Source organism: Cavia porcellus, unplaced genomic scaffold (genome assembly GCF_034190915.1).
Source record: "Cavia porcellus strain 051 isolate PalLab524CR breed Dunkin Hartley unplaced genomic scaffold, mCavPor4.1 scaffold_9, whole genome shotgun sequence".
In the NCBI taxonomy this organism is placed as follows: domain Eukaryota; kingdom Metazoa; phylum Chordata; class Mammalia; order Rodentia; family Caviidae; genus Cavia; species Cavia porcellus.
In genome coordinates this window covers 31,867,806-31,880,249 of record NW_026947492.1, presented here as the reverse complement: position 1 = coordinate 31,880,249, position 12,444 = coordinate 31,867,806, and the positions used below count along the sequence as shown (strand labels likewise).

The 12,444-nt window shown below is 34.5% G+C and overlaps 1 non-coding gene across 1 annotated transcript; it reads left to right on the top strand.

The window, feature by feature from the left end:
• The first annotated feature begins 7,699 nt into the window (after positions 1-7,699).
• On the top strand, positions 7,700-7,802 carry LOC111757695 (U6 spliceosomal RNA). The gene has a single exon (XR_002791980.2). It is a non-coding gene; the product is annotated as a U6 spliceosomal RNA (small nuclear RNA).
• Positions 7,803-12,444: the final 4,642 nt, after the last annotated feature.

Sequence of the window (12,444 nt, the reverse complement as noted above, 5' to 3'; positions counted from 1 at the left end):
ACTCCTGCATTAATAAAATGTTCCTGTTAAAAAATGTTGGCTCATTTTTCTACCAATTCATTTTTTGCTGAGCAGGTTCTTTTTTTTGCCAGTAGAATTCTTGATTTTTGCTGTCTCTTTTAATGGATTGGTTTTCTTTTGTTGGACTTACAAGGAAATGCTTCTGACATACCACCATGAGTACTGATAGGCAATAGACTTTCTATGAATAAAGCTAATTGATAGGAGTTCTAATTACAATTGCAAATCTTTGTTAGAAAAAAATGACAAAATAAGCTATTTTGTTTAATTAATTTTTAATTAGTAATTTTAAAGGTAAACTTATTGAAATTCAAGGGAGTGAAAGGTGAAGCCATCTGTTTACTTCTATTCCTGTTAGTTACCATGAGTAATATTTATGAAGTTTGGATACTGTCCAGACAGTTGTGTATCGAAGAGAGATTCTACATGTAATACTATTTGCATTCTTCTTGTAGGTGTAGTATACATGACTAAAACTCAAAACTCATCAGTAATCCATTCTTTAATACACTTTTGAATGTATATGTATCTTTCTCCTGTTTCCTCTTTGAAGTTCTTTTTCTATTAAAGTACTACCCATGCTAATTATAACACAGTTGTGGAAATTATTTTTTGCAATCATACACAACATTCTGAAATTTCTAAGTAGCATTATTAATATTCATGAGACATGATAAAGAATGAAAGTTTTGCTTATCTTAAGTAAAAGTGGATAACTAAGTTGACTGAAGTTAAGTAACTTCTCTAAATGGAAACAAATTTGGTACAGTTCAGATTCTCCAGGGCCATAAAGTCATCCTTTCAGTGGAACTGGGATGTGAGGATTAATCCTGACTGGCAAATTGATTGGTTGAGGGCTGTTTAAGAGATTATATACTCACACTTCTGGATGTCTCTGGTTGGTCCTAAATGGGATGAACTTAGGTCAGTATCTGGATCTCTTCCTCTCTGGTGCACTTCTCTTGTACTGTGCTTCTGAGCTGCCAGGAAGCTTTGCTCCCCCAACCTTGCACTATGATCATCCTGTCTTAGAGCCAGCCAGCCATGGTTTGAAACCTCTGACGCTGAAAGCTAAAATAGACCTGTCCTCATTTAAACTGTGGATGTCATGTATTTTACTCAAGAAACAGTAAAGCTGACCAATGCAAGGGCTCATGATACTATTCAGGTTTTATGCTAGTATCTCTAGTTTAATGTCGTCTATGGTACAATGGTGGTGGCATAGTTAGTAATATGTAATAGTAATAGTAATAGTAATAAAAGGCCATGAGATAGGCAAGAAGGCTTGGCAGTTATAATGACTTCACTTGCTTATATAATTAATTACATAATTTTATATTTCTGACATGTTTCACTGAATATACATCTTTAGAAGAGACAGCAAAACAGTGGTTAAGTGAATTTGATTAAACAAACATTAGAAGGGAGAGAGTATTTGGAGAAAATAAATTCTTAGTGACAAGATAAAAATTGTAGATAAGTGTCATCTGGTATTTATGATATCAAAATCTAATTAATAAACATGTTATTAATTTTATAGGAATAAATTTATTTACCCTAAATAAATATAAAAGCTGAACAATACTTAGTTTAATAATACTTAATGTGGGGCTGGGGATTTAGCTCAGTGGCATAAGCACCTGCCTTGCAAAGCAGGCAGTCGTGAGTTCGATCCCCAGTACCGATAAAAGGTAAAAGACAAAAAAAACAAAAAAACAACAACAACAACAAAAAAAACTTAATGTGTTTTTATTTAAATTGTTACTGATTCACCAATAGTGAAAATAACTGTTAAAGTGTGTAACGCGAAGGCAGGTTGGAACAGAGAACGTGTGAATGGTGCTGGGTTGTGGCATGTGGTGGAGGTTTCTTGGAAAAGAGTAAAATCTCATTCCTTCCAAAGGTAAAGTAAAACTCTCTGCAAGGGCCAGAGAGAATACTGGGTGCTTTGAAAGGAAGATCTTTCTTGTACACTCAAAAACTCTGATATGGGATGTGTTGGCCAGTGTGTTAAATGCTAGAAGAGTCTGTGTAGGAAGTTAGACTGTGTGTCCTTTAGGTTCTAAGAGGCAAGAGGAAAGATGATAGGTAATATTTTGACTGGAAAATATTTCTCATAAATAACAAAAAGATTCTAAATTTTCTTTCATGGATGGAAAAAAGCACAAAGAATCTTAGTAAATATTCAAAATCCCCCCACCAGGATATTTTCAGCACTCCGCCTTATTCCTAAGGTTTCTCAGTGCAGTCTTTTACTCTTATCTGCAAATATCTTCTTCTGCCTCATAGGTTTTGACCCTTATCATAAAAAGGGGAAGTTTTGCAGAATTCACACTTCTAAGGACAGTCTTCTACTAGTAGTTCCAAGTGCTTCATGTTTCTTCTTTCTCCATCAGAAAAGCTGAGGCTTTTATTTTACCCCCTTACATATAGGTTTCTTAAAGATTTAATCTCCAGTTACACACAATCTCCAGGTATCCACTCACAGAGATGCTTCAAAAAAAAAAAAAAAAAAAAAAAAAAAAGAGAGAAAAAAAGAGAAAGCTGTGTAACTAAAATAGCGTGAAATATACAATGTAAGTCTAAGTGACACTTTACTAGTTTGCTAGAAGTCACCAGTAATACTCTTTCCAGCATTATGTTTTGAAAAATGTACTTATACTCAGGAAAAGACTCCAAAATGGAATTTAAATTACATGGGATTTAATGGAGAATGGCACTTGTGAAATATAACAGGAGGAAAAAGCAAGAGAAGGTGAGGAATACAATTTAGATACAGATCTGACACTTAGGAGGGGAGGGAGAAAAGAAGCATTCAGAAGAGGAAATCTCTGACTGTGATGCTGCTCAGAGTTTCAGTCACCTCCTCCGTAAATTGCCAGGGGATGAATAGACATTATGCAAAATTAGCCCATGTCCTCATGTTATCATTAGGCTCAGTGTATTCTAGGATTGGCTCTAGTAGAACCAAATGTTGGACTCTATAAGTGCTGCAGTTGAAGGTTCTCAGCTTGCTATGCTCCTTTGCATCAGGTTCCCATGCAGTGTGACACATGACTTTCTGAGAACCTGAGAATGTAATTAGCATTTCTTTGACACTATTTAACATTCATTTGTCCTTGTCAGTATAGAGTTTTCTGTGATTGTTGTGAGGTTCTATTTTACTTACATGGCCTATCCAATATGATTTTGAAGAATAGAGCAATGAATAATATATTGCAGATTCACCAAAGTGATTCATCTGAATAAATCCCTTCTCTCCTTTAGACCACAAATGAGCAAGGTATGATATCCTGTACAAGTTAAAGCACAGTTCACTTGCTTAGGGGTGTCACTTGTTATTGACATGCCAAAAGAATCTAAACCAGTGAGCCATGAAGAGGTTGAGCATGTTGGGAGAAATTCACTATGAAAATTTAATTATTTAATTAAGAGATAGACATGTTTTATAAATGTACATGCAGATCTATTTTAAGATTACTTTGCATTATCCATTAAATACCCATGTGTAGGTATAATTGCATAAACATGTTTCAAAATATACTGACCTGTATTTCTAGCTCAGTATTTAGAATATTATCACATTGAAAAAACGATCAATAAATATTAATTAAATGAGTAAGTAGTAATTTCAAATTAACATGCTTATTGAAACTTATATGTGCTAGAGATAGCCATGGAATGTTAGAATTAAATTTTGTTTAAAGATTTTTTGCAAAAATCTAGAAACTGTATTATCAACCTCACAGCACAAAGGTGAAACCTTTTGATACATGATTTAAGCCCCTTTTTATGTTGAAAGTTGAGAACAGCTTTTATCCCTTGGGTCTACCCTTGTACCATGGCAGCTTGTTTTTTACCTCTTGGTAGGGAAAGCAGCAGTCTTCACAGTTAAATACCCTATGAGGAACCTTCAAATAGCACATTTCTCCTATCTGTTCCATAAGTGTCTGTTGCAATTTATGTCACTAACTAATATTGTATTATAGAGAGATTATAATCATTTGCAAAAATTAGTTCTCATATAAGTTTAGCATGAAGATAATTTAGCAGGATAAAATCCTACCATGGAAAGTTACCCAGTACGCTAGTATTTTTCTTTATTTTGTATCTGCTTACCAATCAGTAATGGCCTTTTTATTTTATTCTTCTCAAATCTTGTGTTGGTAATCTAATAATCATAAATAATTTAGTGGTGTTTAACTAGAATTTATTAGTTAATACTGAATATCCATTCAGATATGTTTGACAAAACAAAATATAATTATACAACTGTATCAGAGTTTTTGCTCAGCATATTATTTTCTCAGTTAATCCTTACAATGGAAAGAGGGCAAATTGGTATTACTTTCTTTAATCAATAAAGAAACTGACACTCAGAAAGTAAAGCAGTAAGTTTTGAAGAGAATTAAAGTCATGTCTAACACTAAAGCTAGGTTGTTGGTTATTAAACTGTAGCCCCTGAGATAGATCAGCAGTTTGGAAACTGCACCTGTAATGACTCTAATCCTTTTTACTAAGCATTTACTTATGAACTGGAAAAGAACATGGGAGAAGCTGTTAGGTGATTTCCTTGGACCAGTCCTGTGTTTTCCCATTCTCTATTCCCTGTCTCCAGTCTCTATCTGACTGTAAAGCATGACTTCACAATGGAAAATGGGTTCTCATTCTGCCATTTTTCCTCTAGTGTTTCTTTTCAACCCTCTAGGTTTTGGCTGATGACCATAGTTTTGCCTCTAGTTCTGCCTCTCAAAAGCTAACTCACTGCTGGTCAATAGATACATCTTCCTATCATAATTTAGGGCCTCTCCTCAGACTTGAAAGATTTGAAAACAAGTTTGGTCTGTTATTAATTTATTGTAATATATAGAAGAAATTCTTTATAATAAAGAAGCTAAGGCAGTTTCTTTTACACTGGCTTTATCTGAATTTGAATAAGAACTTACCTCTGAGCTCAATATGCTTACCTCTTTCCACTAAAAAGTTTTATTAAAATAAAATAAGTTTCACACTGTCTGTGGTCTTTGGGATTCTATTCTCTCTCTTATTTCACTGTGATTTTTCTTCGTATCTTTGTTGTTGGGTGTTATATATTTGACCTCTCCCAAGCTGATAGACTTTTGAGCTACTCTGGTTATCTGCAAGAGCTATTCTGGTTATACTTCATAAGTGGTTCAAATTATTGAGTTGTATCAAAAGAAGATCGATTCATCCACTCCATCTGATATTGCATAGATCTAAATTCTACAGAGATGTCCTAGAGAAATATTTTATTTGGTTCCATTACTGAAGGCCTTCAAAGAAAACTCATCTGGATGGTGAGCACTGAATTGGAAACCAATATCAAGTCCTGAAATATGTGAGTTTACTTATGTTTCCCCATGCTTTGAAGCGTAATATCACATCTTGATCTCTCTTTATGTTACTCATTTTCTGTTGCCTGTATATTAGAGTTTTCCACTCCAAGTGAAAGCATTGAAGTCAGAGGAATGCTCCTGCTGCAGACTTGTGTGTGAAGACTTGCCCCTACAGGTCCAGTGGCTTCCAGACTTGCGGACTTCTTGCTATGGAACTGTAGGGGAAAACATGTGATCCTGAGTTCACTACACTTGTGCTTTTATAGATTATATTCATGTTCAATGTTTACTTTGGCTATTTCCATGAAAGTTGTTACAGATACACTATATTTGTCTTGGCTATATTGGTAAAAATTAAAAATAAAATAAAGTTGCACTATTATGAGCTGTGGATAATATATGAGGTCAAGTTATCATGGAGATACGAGGATGCGTTTACCGGGTTTGTGTCTTCATGCTTCTAGCAGTTACAGTTCAAGGAGTTAGTGCTTTCACATGGCTTTTTTGTCCTGCTTGAAGCTCTTTTTCCACACCCCGTTACAGTCTTTATCAAACTTTTTCCTTCTTCAGTTGCTTTACCACTAAGGTAGTTGTCAGACAGAAAAAATATTACATTAATTGCTATTATATGTGAAGACCTAAGAATTTCTATGATTGTTTTTTATGCAGCATGTGGTATTTGTAAAGGAATTTATGTACCCATTTCCCCACATTCACACAACCTCTTTGTTGTTATTGATTTCTTCTGAAGATCAATTACCAATCCCCTTTTGTATATTCATATTTATTCACTTCCCTTTTCTTCACAGTGAACGTTTTGTCCTCATTCTTTTAAATTTGAATGATATTCTGATGTTTTGGAAATAAGTATGTTTTCAAGTTTATAGTACTTTGGGAACCTCAAAATTACATTAAATCAAAATATGAAATGTCTACTCAGCATTTACTTATGAATTATCTTTAAAAGATCTTAATACTCAACTATTAGAATAAACTTCCACCCAAACCAAGAGGACCCATTTTTTAAGAACTATTAGCACTTAGTCTCCCTACTATTACTGACCAAGCAAATGATGATATCTTGGTGAGATAGGACTGTGCAGAGATATGTTTAAAAGTGTTGAGATCTCTTTTTTGAATCCCTTTCCTTTTCTGTTTATATTAACATAAAGTCTTCCTTTTAATACACATGAAATCATTATAATTGGGAATGCAAAGATGAATGGATACGGGTCAGTGTGATCATGGCAAAAGCATGCTAGAAAATTTCATAAAACAAGCACTTATGCAAATCTACGTTTTTGTTGTATTGTTATTGTTGTTCATGACATGGTCACTTTATTTACTTTCTAAGTCACCAATGATCAATTGAAACAGGGAGTAGAAATAATTCCAGAATGACTGTACTCTGACGGGTTTAATAATATTCTGCCACATCATAATGAAGCTCATCATTTTCTTTGCAGATTCAAAGGAAGTAGTGTAACCTCTGCTCCAGTGTTTTGATTCATTTTTTATTCTATCCATCATGTCTATTAGTATCATATTTTTCCTTCTCTTCATGCCCTCTTAGCCAAATGGTATGATCTTATTTAAGGGGAAAATTAATTCTGAATTAAACTTTTCAGTCCACAACATTTTTGATACATACGATTTCAGTTTTCTTTTAAAAGTTTCTGGATCCCTATAAAATACATTGTCTTGGCTTCATGATAAAAATTGAGACTCAGAATGTTAAATGAGTTGTTTAAGTTAGCAGCAAGATTAGAAGGTTTCTGAGTCTGAAGCCTGTGATCTTAACAGAGTGTTAAGTGTGTGATTGTGTAAAGGGTGCTAGAAAGGGGAAGGGGATGACTTAATCCTTTTATCTAGATAGAGATAACAGCACATATTCACTATTAGAGGCTGGGCTTCGGGAACTCTAGCATTTACAAAGCTGCTTGCGGTTTTTAAAGGCCAGTCTTTTTTTTTTTTTTATCTCCTGTGAAGGATGAGTCTTCTGTCTTTAAGGTGACTGAGAAGAGGAAAGTGAGAAGGGCACATTTTATTCCAGGGACTGGATGCTTCAAATGAAAGTGTAATGGCAGATTCAAGGGAGCAGGGACCTCCTTGTTCTCTGCCTTGTTAACAGCATCGATAACTCAGTGGATATCAGTAATGGGAAAGGGGTAAGTTATAGGCAATGATACTAGAAATAAATACATACGTTCAATAATTTAAGCTTGGAATGACATAATGGCCAATTTTTCACAAGTGGGTATTTATGGATTCTTTACCACACTCTAGATAGTTTTATAAGTTGTTTTTGGAAAAGAATTAAGGTGCTTGCTTCAGCAGGACATATACTAAAAATGGAACAGTAAAAGGTTAGCATGGTCCCTGAACAAGAATGACACTCAAATTTTTGAGACATTTCATATTTTAAGAACAAAAATCTACATAATTCCATCATCTAAAAATGAAAGAGATATGGAACATAAACATTTTAATACAAAAATTTTAATTGCTTACCTAACGATTGGAAGAAGCAGATTATGGAAGAAGATAGTCATGTGGATAGTGATAAACCCATATAAGTTTCTTGCTGAATTATACCCTGAAGCAAAAAGAGTATTCCTGAGAGTTTGGAAATGTTAAATAGTTAAGAAGGATTATTTCCTTAATATTTAGATTCTGTCAAATATGAAAGGACAATATCAAAGATTAAATATGTTTTTCTTTTTCTCCAACTCTCCACTGCTTCTGCCATACACTAGTATATTGCTAATTTGTACTCCAAAAATCTTAGATAACACTTTCTTCTGAATTTTTTCTTCTAAGAAATTAGCTATTTGAGAATTTCTACTTTAAAAAAATTGTTCATAGATTCATGGCAATGAAGACCTCAATATTTCTTGAATTTTCAGGTCATTAGTGATGCCAAAGTGATTTAGAATTGATTTTTTAGCTAACAAAATCTAGTTGAGGAAATGTAATTTCAACAAGATTATTATTTTTAAAATATTTTAAAACTATATATTTTAAAAATATATAGGAAGGTATTTTAAAAATAAGAAGGTAAATTATATCTGTTGCTAGTCTTCAAAATTTCATTGCATTTATTTTAATGGAAAAATTAAAAAGATCATGTCTTTAATGTTTCATGCTATAATAGTACAGATACAGTACATACAGCACATGCATGAATTTCATGTTCCCCTCTAACTCGAGGTGACTTAGTATATTTCATCCTCAAATAATTTTAATACAGAGAAAAAGAAAATAATGTGTATTTTTTCCAGTGCTAAGAATTGAATCTAGGGCCTTACACATGATAGACTAGAGTTCTATCATGGGGTTACATCACCAGCTCTGTTTCCTTTTAGCATAAATTGGACTGGGATTTATTATTGAGACAGTCTTCCTATACACAGAGCTGATAGTGATAATTCAGTGTTAGAAACAGTAATAAGGCATCTGTTTAGAGTTTAAGATATTTGCTCATTTTATGTAAGTTTAGCTTAATATTGCAACAGAGATAGTTCTATAGTCATAAACATTAAATTATTGATCTTTCCTTGCAGGACTGTTTTCTTTACCTTTATGTGACAAAGAGCTAGTATGTGTGAAGCCATTATGTTTGCATTTCTGGCACATAAAAAGAAATAAAACTATTGAAAAATAGCAATATCAGTTGCAGAAAGAAAAAAGGCTTTTGCTGAACTCTCCAGATTTTGCTATAGATTTCATTGGTGTTGATTGCATCCAGTTGAAACTGAGTCTCAGATGAGCTCTGGAAGGTTAGATTTTACCTTTTCTGCATTTACTTTAGAGGAAAAGGGATCTGGGATGGAGACGAGAGACCAAGCTGCAGGGACTGCTGCAATGGCAAAGCCAGGCCTTGAATTGTGGCCTAAAAATTCAATTATCTTTACATTAAAATGTACTGTCTTCCAAAAGTATGCATGTTCCCTTTGATTACTAAAATTAATAAAGAAAAATAAGATTGTGAGTATCCAAAAGAATTCTTGTTTTCCTTTTATACAAGTAATTGTCTTTATATATTGAGTATAAATATAATTAAATGATTGTATTTGAGTAGTCTTTAAACATCAGGTATAAATTATGATTAGTGATTGCTATGAGAAAAAGATGTGGGTCATTGTGTGACTTAATCTAATTGATTACCATCCTATTTTCTCTTCATATGCATCTCACAATCAGAACAATTTGATGTGTGACCGTTTGCTGTGACCAATTGAGTATTTTTCAGCAGGCACAAGCTTCCCAGAAGTGACAAGTGCTATTCAAAGACTTTTCTTGCAGCTGTATCATGTTGTCCACCTCTCAGTTGAAGAATTAGACTTGTTAGGGCCAGAAAATGGTCTGTCCACAAGATCGAAGGAGCCATGTGCTATGAAAAGATATTTTCTTCCAAATGACAGTGGTTTTCGAAGTGAATAAGGGATAAACTTGCATTAAGATTGAAATTGTGACTTTTCCAGTTAAAGCATTTGTAAAATTGCAGAGATTGATAATGTGGCTAAGTAACAAATGGGAAGAAGACTTGGCCTTGGTTAGACTCACAAGCAGAGATCAGCTGTAACTCCAGATTTTCACTTATGTGAAGAAGACCTGAATATCGCTGCTCATTTTCTCTGTGAAGAATTTCCAAGTCTGTCCATTCAAACTTTTTAAAAAAATGTACCCCTATATATAACTTTTAAAATATATTAACATGTAAGTATAGTTCAATTTGATCCATAACCATGTAAGTTTATTAATATTTAAGTATAGTTCAGTTAGATTTTCTGGGCAAAAAACTAAATAGTAAAAACTCATGACCAATTAAAACTTTTTTATCAATATATCAATATATCAATTTCATTAAATACATTAAATAGCATGTATATATAAAGGTAAATGTTTTGCAAAGTTTATATCATGCATCCTTTAATTTCATGGGTCCCACGGGTCTGCTTTGTCTCATCACCAGTTTATACTGGAAATTCAGGTGGCTCACAGATGAGATGCAGAGCTATAGAAAAGTATTCTCTCAGCTATTAGCCAACTCACCTTACCTGTCCAGCCACTCTTGCAGCTCCCAGCCTGGCTGCTTTTTAGGGTCTATCCGCATATTCTCCATAATCCTCGGTCACTGAGTGCCCTATACCTTGTTGCAGTCTACATTTATGCCAAAATATACATTAGTGACCATGTTTCAGTACTGACCTTGATTAAATAAATTATTCACTGGACATCATCAGGTGCAGCTACTCTGGATTCTTGCTGACCACGACTTTTATAAATATTCCTGCTTCACATCCTGGACCATAATTGTGGCTGTCTTGGGCTTTTGTATTCCCTTACATGGATTTTCTATAAGAATCATTTAATGCCTGAACAAACTTGAAGCACTAAATACTGAATGAAATGTCACTGTAATAAAATGTTTTTGTCAGTTTCTTTCTGAATAACATTTCCTCCAATCTCTTCTCTGGGCATGTTAAGCTCAGATTTATGTCGTGGTTCTTTGCTTTGGAGCCTGCCTCTCCACCAGACAATTAGTCCCTTGAGGTCAGGAACTTATTTCATTTGTTTTTGTATACAGAAGACATGCACCCATGCCAATACCCATGGTGGACATGTAGCAAATACTAGCTGATTAAACTAATAAATAACTTCAATAAAGGTACAAACTGTTACAGCTGCTCTTTTGGGAAAGACTTGGCTGGCAAAAGATGAGAAACTCAAACAAAAATAAAAAGGTAGACAAATCCGGGATTGCATTTTATTAGGGATGCACAAATAGAAGGGTGCCTTGGATGGTTGCATGGTGGAAAGGTCCCTGTACCACTAGCCTAGAAGAATGGATTTTATACTAAGCTAGAAAAGGTTGGCCTGTGGTCAGCTGGAATGTATTTTGCATTTCTCAAAACTATTATTATGTCCAACGTCAGTTACGAGAGTCCAGATATCAGTGTCCAGAACAAAATACTTGGCTATCTCAGCCACTTTGTTTATACTGCTGACTTTTAAAATTTTTTTTATGTTACCGGGAATGAAACGCAGGACCTCATGCTTGCCAGGCAAGTGCTATGCTATGCCGCTGAGCTATATCCTTGTACTGATCCTCCTGACTTTGGAATGTATGCCAGAATCACCTAGTGGGCAAGATGGTGGTTCTGGTTATATAGAGTGTAGATTCTCTATAGTTATATTTGTGATATGAAACTTAAGTAAATATAAAATTGTAGTATTTCCTACATTAATTCAATTCACAGTTCAAATGCCAAAATTCATGAATAAAATATTTTGACAATATTGTGAGTAATTGCATGGATAACTTAACTGAATTGATCATGTATGCAATGTGAGCTGTAAAGACATTTTAGATGAATTAAATCTACATGCCTGCAGGGTAAGAAGGCATGATGACAAGAAGCCTATGAAATGTTCCTCCCTCAGCCAGCACTTAAGGTTAATTCCTTCCTATTTGCTAGGGTCTAGCACCTTTGATCTAGCATTCTACATGGAATGTCTGAAGATGTGTGTGGGAAAAGAGGATGTAAAGTCCCTGGAGTGACCTATTATGGTTATGTTACTGATATGCCAGTGGCTACCTTGGCAGATCCTAGCTTGGCATCTACTCTTTTTCTAGAATCGCCCATTTTCCCACAGTAGCAGAATTCCCAGGATTATGTGCAGCTTATGGAGAGCATCACCTTATCTGCTGTTCAGCATTTATGTAAAGATCTCCACCGGGAATGCCCTGACAGGGGCTGTGGGTCAGATGGACTCTTCCTTTTTGTGTGAAAAACCATGCTGCCTCCCGTCTTAATCCTTTCCTGCCTTGTCTGACTTCCAAAGTGTAGCAGCTTGCTTCTTGTTGAATCACACTATAGCTCTTGTCCTGTTTGATTACATATGCTGCTTTTTAATTACAGTCACATATTTATACATGAATCTCTTAGCATCAACTCTTTGATTTCTGGGCTTGGTTTGTAGGTGGTCCATCACTGTGTATGGAAAAATAGCTCCAGGAAGTGGTGCACAAACAAATGCAATGGTCTTAAAACCGCCATTG